This window comes from Crocuta crocuta, unplaced genomic scaffold, assembly GCF_008692635.1.
Source record: "Crocuta crocuta isolate KB4526 unplaced genomic scaffold, BGI_CrCroc_1.0 scaffold130, whole genome shotgun sequence".
Classification (NCBI taxonomy): Eukaryota; Metazoa; Chordata; class Mammalia; order Carnivora; family Hyaenidae; genus Crocuta; species Crocuta crocuta.
Window position 1 is genome coordinate 17,179,308 of NW_027527920.1, and position 23,484 is coordinate 17,202,791.

The window sequence follows — 23,484 nt, forward strand, 5'->3', positions numbered from 1 at the left end:
AAATGGTGGGGGGGGGGGGAGAGCTGTGTTTTTTGAGGTGATTTGGGCTGCACATAACAGAAAACCTAACACTGGCTTAACCATAAAGACATTTAGCTTAATTTTGAAGATAGGAGGTTCAGGGTTTCATTCAGTGGCTCAGTGTTCTCAAAAATGCTGAACTCTTAAGAACTCTTTCTGTTGTATCATTTTCAGCTTTGCTTTTCTATGTCTACTGGGTCATGGTCACAAGGTAACTGCCTTAGCTCCCAAGTTTTATGTCTTCATCCCAAACAAAGTGGTAAGAGCAACTCCCAGCCTTTTATCAAAGAGAAAAAATCCTTATCAGAATCTCCTGTTAGGCACTCCCTCCTCACCCTCCAACCCCTTATTTAGTCTTGTTGGGTGAAACAAGATCAGAGGTCCACCTGAAAGCCAATTAGCTTAGATTTTGTTTTTAATGTTTGTTTATTTTTGAGAGTGAGAGTGCAAGAAGGAGAAGGGCAGAGAGACGGGGAAAGAGAATGAAACAGCCTTCTATCTGTCAGCACGGAGCCCAGTATGGGGCTCGAACTTATGAACCATGAGATCATGATATGAGCCATAAGCCAAGACTGAGCCACCCAGGCACCGCTAAAATGAATTCTGTAACCTAGTAAAGATACTAGGGACTCATGATCTTGTGCCCACATTTGAGGGCCTGACAGTCTTGGAAAGAACTAATTACATGTTTTTTGAGAAGTACCAATTTTAGATAGTGTCTGTGTGTGTGTATCCCAATACCATATATAGAAGAAAAGTGAGAATTCACACTTTGAGGAGCCAAGAACAGGGCAAAAGGATCATAGTAAGGACTACATTTAGAAATAGCTGTGTACTGGTGTAAACTAGCTCCCTGCCTTCCCTCTCTTGAGTTAAACAATCAGGTATTAGTATCATAAATGCACATTGCCTAAGCACCTATTACCATAATAGAACCAAAGTTTTTATTTCGCTAAATACATGAAGTAGAAATTGATTTTGATGTCCACTGCTGTAAATGACTTTTTTAATAGAATGGGATCATTTTTCAGTATGTGAAAAATTTTTAAATATGTATATGACCAGCCCTGAAGCTATAATCTGCTTCTAAGGATGGAAGGGGAAAAACAAAAAGGCTAGTATTTTTAAGATAGATTTTATTTCTAAAAAGTACTTGATTTTGGAGAGAAGGGGGAATAATTTTACAAATAAAATGTATCATGAGATTGTTATTACTATATTATACATAGAATATTTCCTTCCACGAGAACTTCTGTTAAGTATTTTGTGCATGCTCTCATTTCCTCATTGGAATAATTCTGAAAGAATATAATTTTTTCAAATGAGAGAATTTTAGCTTGGGGATAACTGGTAGCGGTAACAGCTAATAACAGGAAGAGCCAGGATTATGACTTGGTTCGAAATCCTAGTTCTTTACCATTGTGCTATACTTAAAATATTTGTTCAAACTATTTGACTTGGTGGCTGTTTTGAAATTTTTATTCCAGCTTGGAATTTAGAATTAGCTTTGATTTTGTGGGGATTTTATTTCTCTTAAACCTCCCATGCTTATATCTCTTACACTTTTCACTTTTGTTGCTTTGGAATTTTACCTGTATTTTGTAACTTAAATATTTAAGTTCCTTTTCCGTCCTTTTTCCCATGGAAATATATGCCCTAATGTATTGTAAGTCAAGGGAGAAATAAGACTTGAATACAAAATTGGATTTTACACACAACTTTTCAAGTACATTTCTTAGAGGTGTATCTAATCATTGATTTTTAAACCATATGTAATCATTGATTTTTAAACCACTTTTAAAATTTCATCAGGAGATAAAAACTAGGCTGTTTGTTGAACAAATGACAGAGGTTCTAAACTATGTCAGTCTCTGTGCCTGTTGCTAGAGAAGACACCTGCCATTTTGAAATTTTACACAGTATAATATAAAGACTCAAACAGGATTGCAGGATGCAATGAGGTCGCTGTAGCAGAGACTGCTGTTTGCCACTAACCATCCACATAAAAGACTACAGTTACCAGTTTCCCTTGTAGTTAAGTGGAGCCACTTACAAAGAACTCAGCCAAAAGGATGTCATCAAAAGGTTTGTATGCAGGTTTGTTTGAAGTGTACTTGCCCTCCTTCCTACCTGCTGGCTGGAATGCACATGTGATGAGTGGAATTTTAGAAGCTCCCTTGCTCTTTGAGGTAAAGCCACACAACGGATGATGGAGTAACAATATGGAAGGAGCCCAAGCCCCTGAGGACAGTGAGGGAAGCTGTCCTGACTGCTTGCCCCTGAATGTGTTTTACATGGCAGAGCAATTTTCTTCCTGATTATTTTGACTGTTCTGTCACTCAACACAAATCCCAATTGTAACCCAGCATAGCCACAGAAGGTTTCAGCAGCAGTGGGAAGTGTTAGATTAGCATGAGGATCACTAAACCATCATGGATTCCCCTGAAGAATGGCAAACTGCATCTCTTTTTCATTGGAATTGGTAAATTATGAGAGGATCTTAAGAAAGATTACTCTGATTTTAGCACAGCATTTGAATATGGCTTCATTGCTGTCCCCAAAAAAGGATAAAATTAGGTGGATTATAGACTGCTTAAACATCTGAAGGGAATTAGAGTCAAAATGAAAGGCATTACAACATTCTGGTCATTTGTTTCAGACCTGGTTTTAAGTCTCAGCTCTGCCAATTAAACCGTGACTGGGCAAATTATTTGAATAGGTGTTATGGTATCCATCTGGAGAGCATTTTCTAGTGGTGGGCCACATGACTTTGGCCTGTTTATTTGTCCCAATATCTTGAAGACAAAAAGTTTTCAATGTCAAATATTGTGGACTGGCTTGCTCAATTTCTGTTCCAGCCTCTTCCTGGTATGCAGATCCTGGGGAGCCAAAAACTACGTTTTGTTTTTTTTTTTACTTCTTCCTAGTTTAGTTCTGAATATGAATTATATTCCATCTATTACATTCATTCCTGAAAGAGCTGGAGGATGAAAATGAAGCAGAAGCTGTCCTACTTGCCTTCAGTGACTTCCTTGTGAACAAGTTCACCATGACAAAGTTTTTCAGCAGCCATGTGCTTGAGTTCATTCTTGAGATTCTTAGATATCAAGGGACCACATTACACTGCCCAGTCACCAGTTCTGTGAATGTCAAGATGCAGTCAAGTGGTGGCAGTGATGGCAGCAGCAGCCGTATCTGCACCTTCCCAGTCTGGCTTCCTGATCTCTGGAGCAATTCCAAGTATGAGCTCATTCCTTTGATGGTCAACTACCATGTTGTTCTGGGAGTCATTTTGGAGCCACAGCTTAATGTTTATGTATAAGCACCAAATTCCCCACATTAAATTCTGCTCCAAATACCTAGAATAAGCATTTCCTCCTTAACTCTTAACATACGCTTGTAGGCTAGGAGTCCAGAACATCTGAGATCTAGACCTAGTTGTGTCATTCTTTTCCCTTTTCTGTACTTTATTAAGAATAATGATCATTGTCATAGTTATTTCCCAGAATCTTTTATGAAGTTCAGCAGGATATGATCATATTTTGTAAGCCCTGCATATCAGCTATGATCATGTAGGATTATTACGTCCTGCATAAAAGGACAGACATCTATCTAGGAGGGTGGGAAATTCTTTTTCTTTTTAGCACTTAAGTGCTATGTTGTACTTGAAGCCACAAACTAACATCCATCAGGAGTTAACATAAGAATGTATATTCAGACAAAGGGCTGAACTTTGTATTTAGGTATATGGCCATAAACAAGAAATTACTTAATAAGTTAATTTAGGCCAACCTGTTGTCATCTGATCACATTTGTTTAGTATCTACATAGATTATTTAAATCATGAGATTTCTTTTATTTGGATTTCACATATTTGAAATGCACAGTTTAAATATCCTACACAAATCCATGCCTAGTTGAATATGATCTTTTAATTTTTCACAATCCAATCTTACCTTCTGAAATGGCTATCTCAAAAATTACTGGTGATTCCATAATTGTGACACTATTCTTTTGTTTCTTTGACTTTGTATTCTGATTCACTTCCTCCCCCAGACTCTTTATTCTTGGTTTCTTTCAGGGATCAGCTTCCACTTCCTATTACTTAATATAGAAGTCCGTTGACATTCTATTATTGGCTTTTCTCTTTTTATTCAATTACTCTCTCTCCTTGGTCATTTCAAACATTCCCACAGCTCTACCTGATGGCTTCCAAATCTAAATTTTCACATTTGACCTCTCTCAACTATGACTTTCAGTCTTGATGTCTAAATGCCCCCAATTTGAAATTCACTCTCTCAGGGGTGCCTGGGTAGTACAGTCAGTTAAGTGTCTGACTCAGTTTCTGTTCAGGTCATGATCGCACCATTCGTGGGTTCAAACCCCACTTCGGGCTCTGTGCTGACAGAGTGAATCCTGCTTGGGACTCTCTTCTCTCTGTCTCTCTCTCAGTCCCTCCCCTGCTTGCTTGCTCTCTCCAAAAAATAAAGTTTAAAAAAATTCATTCTCTCTTTCCCCAGCCTTCACCTCTTCTTATTACCTATTAACGTTATTGCAGTCACCCAGCTGAAACTTCCTATGCCCTTCCTTTCATCCTCAAACAGCAAATTAGTTTCCAAGTCTTATACCTTTGAAGTACGTGTCTTTTTGTTCCTTCCTTTGCCTCCTGTTCCTGCCCTGGTACACAGATGCATTTCTCACCTGAGAATTACTAAATTCTCTAATAATTTCTTTGGAGTGTCACCATAGAAATCTTTAACTCAAAGGCCTTTGATATTCATTAGCATTCTTCATATATATAAGCAATAACCAATTAGAAGATACGATGCAAGAGAAGACCCTTTTTATGGTAGCAACCAAAGAAGTTAAACATCCAGGCATAAACTTTAATAAGAAACATGCAAAGTTTATATAAGGAAAGCTTTTCAAACTCTTTTACAGAAAGACACGAGGTAGACCAGAGCGAAGAGATGAGAAATTATGTTCTTAGATGGGAAATCTTAATATCGTAAAGAGAGAATATACTATGTATTGAATATATATCTGAACATGTTTATAAAATGCAACTGTTGAAAATGGAGGGGGATATGCAAACAATTTTTTAACTTTTTAAACACTATTGCTGGTGGTAGAATGAGTGATTTTACCGAGACTGTTGTGTATACGATGCAAGACAATGTAAACAATAACTGATAGTCTAATTCTGTTGTTTTCTGGTCCCCAAGAGCCTGGATTCTCAAATGAAAGGGGATACCCATGTAAGACAGAAGATGTTAAGTAATAACAGTTTAGTCCTGACTTTGAATTGAAAGTATCAGAATGAACTCATGGAATATCTTGCTGTACAATAGCAAGGAAGCGACCAAAGACTAAGGCGCCAACCTGAAGAAGCTGCCACTGGCCAAAGATGGGATAATTGTTAGATAGGGATAATAATCTCAGTGGATTCAAACATTTAAGATATGTTTAAATCTATGAGTTTTAATGATCCTTAAAAAGTATTTGGTCTCCTTTTGAGATGATAGGCAACCAGTCACTATTTTTAACTTTGGGTAAAGGGAAGGAATCCAATACTTATTCTGCCTTCCCTATGTGAGCTGTACCAATGGATAACCAAGTAATAGATGAGGGGTGGTGGTTGCTCTATATAGAGATATTTTAGCTATAAACAAAATGGAGTGATAAAATTGATATATCATCATTTTGCAATTCGTAATGAATTGAAATGATCTGAACAATAAGCATCAATGGCTACTAATATCACAAAAGAACAACAAAAGAACACAACCCACAATGAAGCAGTCTTGCCTTCAAGACTACTTAAATTGAATTCTAATCAATTGACTTGAAATCTAATCAAGTATCTATATCCAGTTACCAATTGACAGGAAGTATGTAGATTTTGAAACACTGTATCATGGGGATACAATCAGTAAAATCCAGAGACTAGGAAACCTCTACAAATCAGTCAAATTTCTTTAACAAATTCTACAGAAAAAAAAGAGTAATGGAAAGAGAACTTGTAGATTTGAAGAGTCATATGAAAGTTTATAATAAATAAAAAGTAGATGGAACTATAGTTTTTAGAGATGCACATTTAAATGAGAAAATATAAAGAAAAGGAAAAGATTACCATAAACATCAGAACAAGTGGACAGAAAGAGGGCTTTTGGGTGACTGCCAAATTTCCTGTTTCTTTGCCTAGGTGGTGGTTACAAGGGTGTTTGCATACAGTAATTTATTAAAGTGTTAATTTATTTTATGTGGCTTTCTATATCTGTGTTATATTTTGCAGTTTAAAATTTTTTCAGGTACTATGTTAAAAATTGACAGTTATAAGGAAATTTAGGATAACCCAATAACTCTATATGACTCAGAAAATTTTTCTTTAGTGAAAAATTCCAGGTAATAAGTGTGGAAAGACTGATAAAATTAGAGAATCACCACTTTACATCCCCCAGTGAAATAGAAGATTCAGGCAAAGGTCATCAATGAATAAGACCAATAGGTAGTAGGTAGATAGGAACTTTTAGAGGGGAAGGATCAGGCTGTCACCACCTGAATGCACTGATCATTCTTAGGATTATTATTAATAAATGTAGGACAAGCAGACATCAGGTAACTTCCATTTAAAAGAAATTTGGGAGATAGAGAAACAAATTACCACCACAGGGAAGCAACTGGACCAATCCAGAATCAGGAACATTCTACGGGACAACTTACATGGTTCCCTCAACAAGTCAATGGCATAAAGAGAGAAAAACTGGGATAAGGAGGGTTGCAATGGATTAAAATGGACTTAGGAACTATAAAAACCACATGCCATGTGTAGACCTTGTTTAGAACATGATTCAAACAAACCAGCTTGACATTTTTGAGATAATCAGGGAAATTTTAATGTGGACTGGGTATTAATCATTCCTAAGGAATCATTAGGTGTGATAATGGAATTTTGTTTGTGAGAAAATGTCCATACTCTTTAAAGATGCATACTAAAATATGTAGAAGTGAAAACACAGGATTCCAGGATTTACTCTGAAATACTTCAGTAAAAGGGAAATATAAGAAGAATGATAAAATCTTGAAAATTGTTTAGTCTGGATCTGAGTTTATATGAACTCACTGTTTTGTTTTTTTACTTCTGTATATGTTTGAACATTTTTCATTTACAAGGGTTTTTATGATTCTCCATTTTATTAAATAAGAGACTTAAAATACATAACTTTAAGTGAGAGCTCCCTTGGGTGGTATACACAGCATTGTACAATCAGCTCCTTCAAGTTGTGTGAGCTGAAAAGAGAGCAAGGGTAGTTTCCCTAAAGGAAAATCAAGGTGTTTTTCCCAGAAGAAGGGAATCAAAGCCAAACAAAAAAAAAACATAATACATGCTCACTATTGTTCCCATGCAACTTTTTGAGCTCCATCTTAAATAATGTATCTAGCCAAACAGAACCACTTGCTATTTCCTGAATAGAGCACACACTCCTAAGCCTCTAAATGTTGCTCAGACAATTCTTTTTTTTTTTTTTTTAATAAGAGTCATTCATACTTGGGGTGCCTGGGTAGCTCACTCAGTTGAGCATCCGACTTGATTTTGGCTCAGGTCATGATCACAGGGTTGTGGGATCAAGCCCCACATCCGACTCCATGCTGAACGTGGAGCCTGCTTGGGATTCTCCCTCTCTGAGCTCTCTCTTTCTCTCTCTCTCTGCCTCTGCTCCTCTCCCTAGCCCACACACTCTCTCTCTCTCTCTATAATTAAAAAAAGTCAAATTTCCTTCAAAATCCACCTAAACTGCCATCTGAGGGGAAGGTTTTGCCACCCATTCCTATAAAATAAGAAGACTCCTGTAGCACTAGATTCAGGCCTCCATGGTAGTATTCGGTCTTGTATGGGCAAATGTGTGTTTCCGTATCCCCCACTAGATTGGAGGCCCCTTAAAGTCCCCTTTCATTGTATGCCTCAAAGCACAGAGCCCAGTGACTTGTAGGGGCGCTATCATTGCTGAATTGAATTGACACAGAGTTTCTCAAGAAGGCACAAAGTATCAACCTAAGAAATTGTCATCCTTCAGAACAGCAAATAAATAGAACACTTATTATCTAATAACTCTTGCCTTTTTAAAGACATTGGATATCCTTTTCATTGAATACTAAATATTAGGTCTAAACTGTCTATATTCAAGATGCCTGCTTTGAGATCTGTAGGGGGAGAAGACTTGAGATGTATTTGCATTTCGAAATATGTTCATTTCTTTGCCAACCATAGCAGATGGCCACCCTTAGTGCTTGTAACAGAAATTTAACTGATTTGACAATAGCCTTATGGTCTTTCTGGTAGGAAGCCAAGTATTTGCATTAAATGAATCTTTGATTAAGCTACTATTTTATTATGTGGGTTTATGAGTGGGAACATCCTCAAATCCAACTGAATCAAAATATACTTTTATATTTTTACTTTTAATTTGGTGACTGGAGTCTACTGTTGTCTTTGTGAAATTATGTTATGCAAATATATATATTTTTAATGTTAATAAGCCCTTCCTTTGAAAAAAAAAGTCTTGACATAGACCTGTGTTTGCATGTGCAAATCAGAAGTGTTTCTCTTTCTTGTCTCGTGAGGTGGTCCTACATTGGGAAGGTGGGCTTGCTTCACCTATAGGAAGGGAGCAGGAGACTAACATTCACTGAGCACTGTGGTAGACCTTCACTTAACTTATTCCAAAAAGCCAAGGTCAGTTTGGGGCTTCAAACACAATTGCAAAATGAGGAACCATTTGCTCCTACTTCTAGATGATCCACTACCTATCTGGAGGAAGTCCTGGTTCTCCAAAGGTCCTAACTACAAACTCCTCCTAAATTTGTCCCTCTCTAATAGTCTACAAGTTTTTATCTTACCACTTTTTTATTGATTCCTGGACCTTTAGAACCTGGTATTTCAAGAGAAGTTAGACCACCTCTCTTCTTGTTCAGATGGGAAAGCAGTGTTTGGAAATTAGTAAGTCAAGACCAATACTCTGGCCACCTGACACTGGATCAGTGATTTTTCCACTACAAATATGGGGGATACCTGAAAATGTGCAGCTGTCTGGGAATGTGAGACTGAATGAGGCAACCCACACTTAACTGCTCAAATTGGTGTTGCTCAGCACCAAAAGCACCATGACTTGATATGCCCCTCTTACCCCAGGTTTCTTCCTCCATTTCTGTGTCTTGACCCCTACTCCTTTGTATTTAGACAGCATTATATGAAGGGTATGTGTGAGCTGTGGGTGAGGACAAATCCTAGCAAAGAGATTTCCATTAAAACAAATTTGTGTTTGTTTCCTCATTTCTATTCCAGAGACAGAGATGCCCAACAGAATGGTCTTCCTGAATGGATTTGCCTGGTAATAAATCTGGGGGTCTTTAGGAGTAGGAGAGCAATATCCCGCTACATCAGGAAACAAGCCACCTGATCTTCTGTCCAAAAACTACATCTTCAATTCCATGGCTCATTTGTGAGTAGGCTCTGTAGTTTGATGACTTTGACCCCATGGTCCTTTTTCCTTAAATGAATGCTCAGGATATCGCAGCCCTCAACCTAATATTGATTTTCCTCTAGTTCTGGGTGGAAAATAACAGATAATGTTTTAAGGATGGACTTATTCCCCGGGTGCCTGGGTGGCTCAGTCAGTTAAGCGTACAACTTCAGCTCAGGTCATTATCTCACAGCTTGTGAGTTTGAGCCCCATGTTGGACTCTGTGCTGACAGTCAGAGCCTGGAGCCTGCTTAGATTCTGTGTCTCCCTCTCCTCCCTTCCCCATTCATACTCTGTCTCGTTCTCAAAAATAAACATTAAAAGGATGGACTTATTCCTGAGCTCTTTAAGTCTTCAGACTCCTTGATATCAGAGATAAAGACACATTTCCTTTATATTTCCCCAGATTAAGACTTGTTTGGAAGATACACAATAATTTGAAGTCCCTTATTTATTGAATTCTGCCATTAGATGAGCAACTCCCTGGACTGATATCAGAGCCAAGCAAAGTGACTGTCAGCTTGAGGATGGCATATGTTGGAGCAAACTCCTGTACTCCCTGGTTATTCTTGACCCAGGCACAGAACAGAAAAATTTGTTGCATCAGATACCTGCCTTGAGCAGCAAATCAAGGCAAAATGCCAGTGCTTATGTGAGCTTCTGCACTTCCCATCTCCTGCCTTAAGCTCTAATTAGCAGACAGGGAAATCAACAGGAGGTAGTGGAGTATGCCTTCAAAACTGAATGGAAGTCAATGGGGAAATGATTTGCTTTATAGAAATCTGTTCTGTGTGCACAGTTCCAGGAATATCTTAAAAGGAGGTCTATTATAGGTTAAATACAACATCTAAATAAGCCTCAAATCGTGTAGCCAATGACATTTCTAGATGATCTTTAAAATGTCTCCCTTCTGTCTTATGAGGATAGAAACCTCTTTTTAAAAGAAATAGGAAAAGTGGGAATATTGATAAGTTAGTTCATAGTTGTGAAAAATCTTCACAATCTTTCTAATAGTCTTCACTCCCTTAATAATCTACATGTAATTTTATTTATTTTTTATTTTTAAAAAGTGTTTATTTTTATAAGGGAGAGACAGAGTGAGAGCAGGGGAGGGGCAGAGAGAGATGGAGACAGAATCTGAAGTAGGCTCCTGGCTCTGAGCTGTCAGCACAGAGTCCAACGTGGGCCTCAAACTCACAAACCGTGAGACTGTGACCTGAGCCAAAGTCGGACACTTAACCAACTGAGCCACCCAGATACCCCATAATCTACATGTAATTTTAAAACGTTTTGTTAGAGAAAGTTCAAACAAATTTAGAAGTTAAGAGAACAGTGTAAGGAATGAATTTGCATGTACTCATAACCCAACTTAAGTAAACATCAATTCGCAATCAATCTCATTTCATCTGTACCCCAACCTATTTCCTCACGTTCTCCAGGCTATTTTTGTTGTTGTTTTGTTTTTGTTTTTAATTTTTTTAATGTTTATTTTTGAGAGAGAGAGAAACAGCATGTGAGCAGGGAAGGGGTATAGAGAGAGGGAGACACAGAATCCAAAGCAGGCTCCAGGCTCTGAGCTGTCAGCAGATGCGGGGCTCAAACTCACAAACTGCCAGATCATGACCTGAGCAGAAGTCAGCCACTTAACTGACTGTTAAGCCACCCAGGCACCCCTCTCCAGATCATTTTGAAGCAAATTCCAAATATATCACTTATTTTAAATACTTTGGCAAGCTAGCACAAATATTAAGTCTAGTTCTCAAGAAAGACTTTTTTGGATCACTCATGGTTTTTAGTAGTCAAGAAATATTTAAAATTTTGATATACTTCCTATAAAAATAAGAATATTTACTTATAAATTCCTTTACACTAAGATTCATTCATCCATCCATTTGTTTATTCATCATATGTTCAGAAAAATTTATTAAGTACTTATTTGAAATGGTAAGAACACAACTGTGAACAAAGTAGACAAGATTGACTCCCCCCTCAACATCAGATCCGATATTTTGATGGGGGGAAGAAAAAGTGAACAAGTTAAAAAACTCAAGATCATTTCAGATGACAAGAAAGGAACTAGGTTGTAAGATACCAACAAGTAAGATATAGGTAGGAGTAGGTGTGATATTTCAGCTGATACTAGAAGACTACTGGTGATTCACATGGAGAAAATCAAAGCAAAGTATCTGAGGCAAGGCAGAGATTTCTGTGTCAGGGAGCAGCAAAGAACATAGTATAAGTTAAGCATAGTGAACAAGGGAGAAACAGGTAAGACATAAAGTTGGAGAATGTGTAGACAGTGATCCCCAGTGATTCTTGCCTTTTAGTATTCATGACCATGGTATTATGTCCCACATTGACTCTGCACTTTATTGTATGACTTGCTTTAGCCAACAAGACACTAGCAAGTGTGATGGAAAGAAACTTGATAGGCATTTGCACATTGGGGTGTGTCTTCTTGGAAGGCTCCCTGGAAGCTATCCACCATGCTGAAAAATGATGGTGGCTCAACCACCGAATGATGGGAGGCTGCGTGGAGAATACACTGAAGGACAGGAGTGCACATTGGGTGGTCCATCCCCAGCAAAATCCTAGATGAATACAGCCACAGAACTGCAGGCAAGCCACCAAATCGTGAGAAATGATAAATCACTTGTATTAGCCATTGCATTTGGTGATGGCTTATTACACAGCAGTAGGTACCAGAAACAGAAAGTAGTTACCATTGATGGGGTGCTGCTATGACAGAAACCTACAACAGTGGCTTTGAAACCAGGCCACAGGGTCTGGGCTGGGAGGGTGGCAAAGACAGTGAGAAAATTGTGATTGGGGGCTGGAAAGATTGATTTGTGGGTTTTGGTGGAACAATTAGTGGAGCATGACTATGGTAACATGAAAGAAAGGAAAGGCACTTAATGAACTTGAGGATCTGGCAAAAGGATATTTCCAGGTAGAATGCCAAACGGGCTAATTTGCTTCTTTTAGCTGCCTGTAATAAAATATGGAAGGAAACATGAACCAAAAGAAGGGGCAGTTCAGTTTTCAAGCAGAATTTAGAGAAAACATTTGCAAGCTTGCTGGGTTAGAACATAAATCTCTTTTCTTTTTCCCAGACTCTCCTTCCCCCAAGGGTTTTCAGAGTAAGAAATGGCCGGAGGGTGCTACCAGCAAAATGTGATATTACTTAAGACAAAGGGTCCGTGGTTGTAATACTTATTTTAAGACCTCATAGTCCAAAGTAGAGAGGGCCTGTCTCCAATGGGGGGAGTGACTTTTGTTTATTGAAGTAGATTATAATTTAATGTATGGAAAATCCATAGTATTTTTAAAGGAATTGCACACACTTAGACTAAAGGAACAAAGATGATTCAAATGAAGAGACTTCTGGGCCCCTAACTTTTCATGAGTAAAAAGCAGACTGAGAAATTACTCAGCTGTACACATGCACCAGTTCTAATGGAAAAGGAAAAAGACATCTGAGAAAAGAGCCAACAGCCAAGAACAGTGGCTGGGAGCAGAAACAGGCTTCATCAAGAAACAGTCCCTGCCTCTAGATCAGGGGAAATGGCAACACGTATGTGGCTGGATTTTGCACTTGTTAAGGACCTGTGTTGCCATGTGCCTTCAGTTTCCTCCCCTTGGGAATGGGAGCATCAACTGCTGTTATCTTAGTGCTCTCTCACTGTTGTGTGTGGGGTTCAGGCAGGAGGGTCGGATAACCTGAGTTTTTAGTTCACAAGTTTCTAAGTTGAAAAAAAAGCCACACTCAAGCAACCACATTTACATCCACACCTAAAACAGATGATGAAGTTCTGAACACTGAGCTGCTGCCGTAATGGATGAGACTTTGGGAGATTTGGGGGGAGATTAACATACTTTTCATGAGGCGAAATACAAATAATTTATGGCCATAAGATAGACTGTGGCTGATTAAATATTAAAGATGGCTTTTCTGTTCCCCACATGAAGACATGGATTCTATTTCCCTTCTTGAGTCTGGGCTGGCTGGCTTTGGTGACTTGTTTTGACAAATAAAATGTAGCAGAAGTGACATTGTGCCAGGTCTTACAAGACTGTGCAGCTTTCTTTATGCCCTGTTGGAGCCTCAGGCCACACAGAAAGATGTTCAGCTACCCAGTTGGAAAGCTGAAAGATGTCTGGCTAAAGGAAAACAGTTTCTCTACTCATAGTAATTCTGACACTAAGTGTATAGGTTTTCCACACCAAGCACTTCTCCAATGATCTGTGAGCATCAACTGGGTGACCCACAGTTTAATTCAATTCTGACACTATTTACTTAGAGGTAGCACAGACCCCACAAGCTAAGGGCTCAGTCCCACAAAGCTGCCCCACCTTCAGATGTCAATCACAAACAGTACGGCCCCAAGTTATACACACTTCCATCTAACTTGGCTGCAAATTGGGAGTTCTTCCAGCTCTCTCCTCAGGTTTGATGATTTTGTATAATGGCTCACAGAACCCAGGGAAATGCTTTAGTTACTCTTACTGGCTTATAAAGGACGCAAAGGATCAGCCAAAGAAAGAGGTTCATAGGGTGAAGTTTGGAAGGGTCTTGAGCACAAGAACTTCTGTCTCATGAAGTTGAGGTGTGTACCCTCTTGGTACATCAACATGTTGACCAACTTAGATGCTGTCTGAATCCCATATTTAGTCATTTTATGAAGGCTCCATTCTTTAAGTCATTAAATCATTGGCCATTGGTAACTGACTCAGTGTTCAGCATTTCTCCGCCCGCCTTGGTCAAAGCAAGTTAAATAGTTAACCCAGATTCAAGAGATGGGGAAAAAAATTAGCAGAGAAGTGAGTACTTTCCCTTCTTACTTTGTTGATGAAAAGAGCTGAAAAATGTTATTTAATCTACCACCATACCACAAAAATTATAGTAAAATCCTAGACATTTTTGCTTAGGAATTAAAAGTACTGAATAGAGCAGAACTAGAATGAATGTCTACATAATAAAATATATGAAATTTAAAAATTAATCTTATAAAAGTATTACGGAATCATTTTGTTTTAGCCCTAATATCAAAATGACCTTACCTTTCTGTTTTTTTCCTTGTTTTTAAGAACCCCATTTTATTTTTTTTAAGTTTGTTTATTTTGAGATTTTGAGAGAGAGACAGAAAGAGTGTGAGTGAGTGCTCAAGTGGGGGAAGGACAGAGAGAGAGTAAGAGAGAGAATGCTAAACAGGCCATGCAGTCAACACAGAGGAACTGAATGTCCATTTAAAAAGAAAGATACTAAATGCTAAAGGGGTGTTTTCAAACTGTTTTATGAGTTACTAAACTTCTCAGGTCTCAAGATCATCCCATGTGGATACCATTGCTGATGAGAGCTGTTATCTCCCGAAATCCCATTAAACCTACGGAATAGAGAGTAAGGAGAAAGTGTAATAAAAAAGCAGCAAGCTGCCTGAAACTGTCAGGTGAGACCTACAGATCTTTCGGTAGGTCCTGATCTACTAGAAAGCCTACTCTAAAAACTTCTGTAAAAACCTATATTTCAGAGTATTTACCTTAACTTTTCAGTTAAGGTAACCTGTCCTCGAATGGTTAATAATTAGAATTGTACTGAGAACCAGAATTTGCAGAGAATCCTTTAGTTCACAAATTCTACAAATACAAACTATTAAGCTAAAAGAGTCTGAGATTATCTGTATTTATTCCAAGATATTTATATCATGGGTAATAAAGCAATGGTGACATTTATATAGACTTAATCATGGAGATTTATCCATTTAAAGGAATCTATATGATTCTTTGTTTCACCTTTTATCATCTAGAGAAACTTGTTAGACAAAGTGTTTTGATCAAACATCCTACAAGAGAGATTTATGTCTGAGAAATAGCAGAATGCATTCCTCAATACAGGTTAGAGCTAAAGTAATCTGTATCAATGAGGAGCTTTTTTTTTAGTATCATAATCATAATTGTGTTAAAGCAAAAGTTGTATGCAATTGTTCAGTTTTGCCACTAGATGGAGAACTCACTTTCTCACCAATGCAGGAAAGAAAATTCCAGTGCTTACCCTGTGCAAAGAGGTAGGTCCTGCCGATGATCAAAAATAAGATGCCCCTGGGGATGAGCAGTGGGTGTTATGTGGAAACTAATGTGACAATAAACTATTTGTAAAAAAAAAAAAAAAAAAATATGCCCCTGTAGTCTAGTGGGGATAAGACAAGAACTCAAGCATTTGTATTTCAAAGCAGAATGTAAATGTCAAAATACAGACAAGACATTCTATAGACACTCAAAAGAAAGAATAACTCAAAAAATTAGCAGAAGATATATGGATGAGGTAGTATTTGAGTTTTGAAGTTCAAGTAGCATTTCATCAGGCCAATATGTTAAGTGCAGCATAAACACAGGCAGAAAATCATGGTAGTGTGTTCAAGGAATCCAAACAGTAGTTTTCTTGGCAAAGATAAAATTGAAATCTAGTGTACGGCTACATTGTTTTAAATGTGGAGGGGAAGAGTCTATAACTAATGCAATCAGTGATTGGGATAGTGGTTTCTTTGAGGCTCCAATCAATGAACCAGGTTCTGTTAGTCTCTATTTCCACCTTCAGGCAGGGATACCTTCCTCCCCGAAAGACACAGCACTCATATCTACTAGAATGTCTAGAATGCAAATGTCTAATTTTTCTTTGAGTCCCTAGTACTGTGCTAGGTAGATGTTAGGTGCTCCATAATAAGATGCATATAAGAAACTCTGGGAGCCCAGAGAAATGGGAACTTATCTGAAAGGTTTATTAGAGTTCATTACTTGGACTGGGATGGTAGCAATGAGAATACCAGAAATGTTTTTCAAACTCGAAGATGTGACAAATAAACATGTATGGGAGTAGTGAAAGTGACAGATAAAAAGATAAAACCAATTCATTTGCTCCACTTTTTCCCTGTTTATAAAAGCGATTCATGTTATTATTATTTTGGCTATTTTCAAAACTTTGGCCTACTATTAAAATAATGCATATTTCACATGAATGCGAATATCCAAAAGAATAAGCCAAGTTATAGGAGTAACTCTAAAATATCCATAAATGTTTTTGAGTTGAGACAGCATTATTTGAATTCATAATATATGTTGCTCCAAAGTATAATGTCCAGTTAGATGACTTGGGGTCCTATCCAGTGCAAGACATGTTTTTGTTGTTGTTGATGTTATTGTTTTTTTAATGTTTACTTTTGAGAGAGGAGTGTGAGCAAGGGAGGTGCAGAGAGAGAGGGAGACGGAGGATCCAGAGTGGGCTCCATGCTGTTTTTTACCAAAAAACCTACTGAGTAAATCATGTGGCCTAATATTGGGGGATGGGAAAAAGAGCTCATGACCTGAGCTGAAGTTGAACACTAAACCAACTGAGTCAACCCAGGTGCCCCTAAATTTGCACACTTTTAAATTTTTTGAGTTAGTTTAATATTACTTTACAAATCATGAGACTTTCACATGCAATGTGAAAATTTCTGGCTTCTCTTCAAATATAAAATTTCACAACAAGAGGTTCCTATTATTACATGGGAAAATCAGCTGGAGCTGGGTAGTGACCACTTCCCTACTCAATAACACAATTGCTCCCTGGTTTCCACTGCTCCCTTATGTAATACACAGGATCTACTCTCTCATTTATGTTTCCTGTCTGGCCCCACAGGCCCCCACACATTTGATTTGTGTGACCTCTGTATTTAGATCCGATCATTCGGACTGGTCATTACCAGTCATTACACCAGAGTTCTGAAACTTTCCTGTGTCTACATTTTGATTAATGTATAAATTAACTTTGTTACAACTGAGCATATGAGCCAGTAAGTTGTATGACTTGCTAATGAATGAGGTATAATCTCTTGTAAGTGACAGATAAGAGTTATATAGTGTAGGATCAAGAAAGATCATGAATATTGGAACACCTTAGAACTTGGCCTCATGAGTATATGAGGGCAGAAAAAATGTCTATTGCTATTCAAATAGCAATACAATAAATGCAACAACTGTGGATGCTTTGGTACTTTGGTAGTGAGAGATTTTTAAAACTATTAATGTGTTATTTTTGCATTTCTTTGACACGTGACTTCCCCCATAATTTAGCCTCCATTGCCTTAAGAAGGATTAAGACTTTTACAAAAGGAATGCAAAGAGTCGTTGTTTAACTTCTTGAAGCCCATTTCAAAAGCAAGAGTCTCAAAAGCTGGGTGTGCAGTCAGGATTTAACCAGGTAAACAGAAACCCCTCTAAGAATTTACAGCAGAGAAGAATTAACATAGATAATTGGATTCACATGGGGTACCTAGGTTAAGCACTGACTCTTGATCTTGTGGCAATGATCTTGTGGTTCGTGAGTTCGAGCTCTGCTTTGGGCTCTGTGCTGACAGTGCGGAGTCTGCTTGGGATTCTCTGTCTCTCTGTCTCTCTCTCGGTCCTTCCTCCCTCCCTTCGTTCACTCTCTCTCTCTAAAAAATAAATTAAATTAAAAACAAATAAATTAAAAGATAATTGGATTCACAGGAGAGGGAGGAAGTGAGAAACCAAAGAGAAGTCAAGTCACCCAGCAATGAACATCAGCAAGACTAGAGACAGGAGAGGAGACTGTGCCTACAGGGAGCTATGTCCACAGTGGAGTAAGGCAGCTCCTCCCAGAGACACTACTGAGGCAGAGAGAAATAGACTTCTCCCTTCCCACCCAGCCCCACCTCCCGCCAGTGTTGCCCAGGGGCTGACCCCAGCTAGAATCAGCAGCCATGAGGGCCCGTAGGCTTGGGCGCCCAGACCAGAGAGGCGTAGGGGCAGGGCAGGGAACGACTGGAGGGCAAACAGGCCCAGAATCTGCACACCAACTACAAAGGCCGTTCATCTGAAATAGAACAAGGTTTTGTTCTGCTTTGTTTTGTTTTTAAATTCTAAAACATTCTCTTTAAATCTCTAGATCCAGAACATGAACGGCTAAGTTTAGAGTTTTTAATATAAACCATAGGGTTTAGGACATGAGGTCATGGCAATTTCCTGTCACACAAAAAGGCAATAAAAATTCTTCCTGGCTTGGGAAGGGGAGCTTGGGGAAAAGACCGAGGAGGGAGTGCAGTGAATGGGGATAGGTAGGGATAAAGAGCTTCAAGCTTGAGATTCCTAAAGCTGGGGGCTCACTTGCTATGTTTTGTCTGAAAATTTGGAAGGATGCCACCCTAGAGAATGTTCCGCATCACAGAGGAATGACAATAGAGTAGGGTGGGGTGGAGTGTTTAGGCATGGAAACAATCTGATTGTGGCCTTCTGTGGGTTTTCTGGGGTTGGGTGTGTCCTGGACAAGAGCCAGAAGCTGCGGCCTCCATATGGGGTGCAAAACTGCTGAGATGTTACTGGGAAATGACTGGACTCCAGCTGAGGATAGCGTGCACCTTGAGCGGGAAGATCAAGAAGTACCCCAGGCATCCAAGTAGGTGCTGGCAGGACCACACAGCAGGTGGTCCGAGCAGGTGCTGGCCAGTGGTACACACAGCAGAGGTCACCTTTGGCCAGCAAGACGCAGAAGCGAATAGATCTGCAGGTGGGCCAGACGCTCCCCCCTTCAACATAGCACTAGCTGTGTGCCACCTGTGCTCAGGGCACAGCACTGGGGAAAAGTGTAGGAAGATTTAGAGAAGCCTAAATATGGAGTTTGACTTTGAATTAACTAAATTTGAATCCTGATTGGTTATACAAGGGAGGAAAAATAAATTTCCTTTTGCCCTTCTAAATTCTTAGCTAGAACCCCTACCAAAAAAGACAGATTAATAAGAGAAAACAGATTCTTGACATATGTATCACACATGTAATACATGGAAGACCCCTTCCCAAGCAACTCAAAGGTCTAGTTAGAACTTGACTTTATATGGGGCGCCTGGGTGGTTCAGCCGGTTAAGCTTCCAACTTCAGCTCAGGTCACGATCTCACAGCTTGTGAGTTTAAGCCCCGCATCCAGCTCTGTGCTGACAGCTTGGAACCTGGAGCCTGCTTCAGATTCTGTGTTCTCCTCTCCCCTTCCCCATTCATGCTCTGTTCTCTCTCTCAAGAATAAATAAACATTAAAAATTTTTTTAAAGAACTTAACTTTATATTATCTCAGCAAATAAACAAAACATTTTAGAAAAGTGACCAGATACAAGAAGAGGAACTTGAGTCTCCTCAGGTGACAAATTACGGAGGCAAATATGTAGGAAACTAATGGTAGATAAAGTCTGGGTGGTAAAGTTTGTTATATAGATTCCTCTGGAGACATCTCCAGGCTGACAGAGTCTAAAGTCTCCAGAGAGAGAGGAAGAGGGACATCTTTGTGAACAGATGTCCTGTTTTAGGCAAATAGGGGAAGGGAATGGAGCTTTTCTTAGTTCTGCTTCTTAGTTGCCTTCAGCTCAAAATAATCCTTCTGCCAAAATGCCATATTTAGGGGTCGGATATTCTGCCACACTTCAGGTAGTTTTGCAAAAGAGATGAGCTTTTATTATTTTTAAATGTTTTATTTGAGAGAGAGATAAGAGAGCAAGCGGTGGGAGGGGGGTGGGCAGAAAGAGAGGGAGATAGAATCACAAGTGGGCTCCCCACTGTCAGTGCAGAGCCTGATGCTGGACTTGAACCCGTGAACTGTGAGATCATGAACTGAGCTGAAGTCAAGAGTGGGACACTTAGCTGACTGAGCTGCCAAGGCGCCCCAGAGATGAGCTTTTAAACTGGAGATGGCTGAGTTATCTTAAAAGGGCAGAATGAACTGTTTCCCACCATTTGTAGAAATAAGGGACTTTTTCTATTTTTACTGACAAATTTTAAAAAATTACATTTCTTTCCATCTGAGTCATTATGACCATAAACTTCAAACATATTACACGTGCAGGGTTTCAAGCAATTGTGACTACTCTGAGTTTTAACACACAGACTCCACATTCACACACATACAGAGAATACAAGCACACATGAATGTACATGCATATTCACATGTGCGCGCGCGCGCACACACACACACACACACACACACACTACTTTTCAGCCTTTCAAGGGCCTTCTTTGTTCTAGTTAAATCGGCCTTTCCCTGAAGCAATGAGTGCCATTTTAATGAGTGAAGAATCACTGGGCAACATGTATCATTTGAAAACAAGTCTTCATTTATAATTTCCAAGTAGCATACAAAATTCCAAATTCATTTCTTCTCTTAGTGAATTATCCACAGTCCCCACAAAGTCACTTACTCTCATCTGATGTGCCCAGTTCCAAAAGGCTTCTGTGTAGAGTCTAATATCTTTCTTTACAAACCCTCTAGATTTACCTTGGTGGTCTTGATCTTAAGTAAAATCCTCACATTCTTCATCAGTGGCTTTCCTTCATTCTCCCATTGACCTCCAGCTCCCAGGGAGCATTAGCCATGATATAGACAGACCTCCCTTGGTGGGAGACAAGCTTCAGGTCAGCTTTAGACAGGGACCACAAGCAGAGAAGTGCAGAAGGTGCATTATAAAGCTCTGGGCATCATGTTTGTCCTAGTCTGTGTGCATGTCCCCCACCACTAATAGGATTGTACACTGCAGCCCTCATTTCACATCAGCAAGGCAAGCTGCTGTCTTTCTTTAAGAACAACAGAAAGTGTGGGCTGATTCTTTAACCCAAAGCCCTCTTCTCCCTGCTAGATGGCTGTATTCTCCTTAGCTTATGGCTGAGAAAAGGCTGTGGGCACCTCTTAGATAAGGCTCTCCCCAGATCAGTGTGACCTCCCCAACATGCCCCAGGTCTTCTCAGCTTTCATGTCACTAGCAATGGGCTCTCTTTCAAGCCTTTTTATAAAATCTTGTCTCTCTTCCCAATATCCCCTAGGCCTCCACTCTTATGGCCTGCCTTGTTTTGATTTTTCTTGATACTTCATCTTTATCTCACTGAAAATAGATTCAGTTTTTTGAACTATTCAGAGTCCAAGAAAGAAACTTTCTTTCCTTGCTCCACCCAATTTCCTGTGTGTACCTCCACTTAGCATACCTGGTCTGTGTGCCCTGGGTTACAGCTGCTCTAAGGAACATGGACCTTGTCCAGATCATGGAGGAGCAACAGCTGAGGATCTCTTCATCTACCAAACACACCATAGTACCATTTCTACTCTACTGAGGCTATCCATGGTGGTGGAGCCCCTCTGAGGGGCTGTCCTTTTAGGGTCTCAAGTGGGAGTGGGTCATAAGCTCCTTCTGTTCTGATTACTGACCCAAGCTCCATTAACCTTTTCTCCCACTGCAGGTCCAACTACTTCCAGAAGGACCTGGGATCAGGTCCCTTCAGACATTTTAGCTTTCTTGCTCTCCTCTCACTCTGTCTCTGATTCCTCTCTCTCAGCCCAGGAAGTCTCTTCTTTGATTTTCCAGCCTGGGGGATGAAGAACTGCCCGTGAGTCTTAGAGTGTATTGTTCTCCAGTCTGTGGTTACTTTTTATAAAGCCTAACTCTGATCCTCCAATCTGGTTCAAACTTTGGAACCAAGCCCTCTTTGAATTCAAAACAAAGCCATTTCTATGTAACAGGCTTGGCTCATACAAATCCAAAATGCTGTGATTTCAGACTCTTTTGCCAGGTATGAATTTAAAAACCCATTCAGCCCTTCAATTAAATTATTTGAATTATTTTTTTTTGTAGGTAGTATTTGCCCTCATCAAACAATCAATGCCATTATCCAACCAGTGGAGAAGTGTAGAATGATTTTTGAAGACAAGTCCAAGGTTAAAATCTCCAAATACTATCTCAGTACACCTTTATAGACATTGTTATACTTTGAAACTATCACTAATTGTATAGTTTTGTTTTGATCCTTTCTACTTCTTCGAGAATGACAACATGACTTTTAAAATACTTGATGAATCACTTTTTTAATAACATGTCTTGCAAAGCCACTATAGAAAGAGGGTGTTAAAGAGAGTCGTGGTTCAATAGCTAAAACATGGAAAGAGCCTAAGTGTCCATCAACAGATGAATGGATCANCTGGACTTAGAGATTTCCTTATCACATTTGGGTTATTCTGATTTACTTAAGATCTCTTTATAATCTGGTAGTAGAGAGAATTCCCTACTTAAACTGGGAGATCATTTTTATAGGAAAGACATGGATTGATTGGATTAAAATTTGTTTTGGTACATTTATGAGAAAACAGAATAAATTTAAGACTTATTTACCAGCCTGTCTCTTTGAATCTCCACTTTGGTCATAATGTTTAGTTACTCCTTGAGAAGAAGATTTGAAGAAGAAATATCTGTTTTTCTTCAAAGGGGTCTTTAAGTAAGCTATATAACCCTTTGTACTGAAAACCATATAATAAATCTCTGACCTAAATCCCCTAAATCTCCTGACCCTAGATATTCTCCATTTAGTATCTGTGACTGGTGTTGATTTCTGCAAGGGGCATAACCTAATAATGAAGAAGAGATACTGTGTTTTTAAAGTACTTTTGAAAGAATCTTTTCATCCTATACAGTTAATGAGGAAATAATGTATTTATCGAAGTCTTGCAAATATCTTTGTTTGCAGTATTCCATAGTTTAAATTTATCTCCTTAGACTATAGCTCAACAACATTCTTAAACAATGAAGCATTTGAAATTCTAGGTATGTATTTTTTAAGTTTTTAGTTATTTATTTAGAATGCATGTGCATGCATTAGTGAGTCAGGGGCAGAGAGGGAGGAAGAGAGAGAGAATCCCAAGCAGGATCCACTTGGTCAGCACATAGCCTGATGTGAGGCTCAGTCCCATGAACTGTGAGATCATGACCTGAGCCAAAATCAAGAGTTGGACACTTAACCGACTAAGCCACCCAGGCACCCTGAATTTCTATGTATGTAAATAGCCATTTACTGCAAAGATATCCAGGCAATTTAGAAAGAATAGATACATCAACTGAAAGATATCCTTCTACTTCCCTTCTTTGGGTTC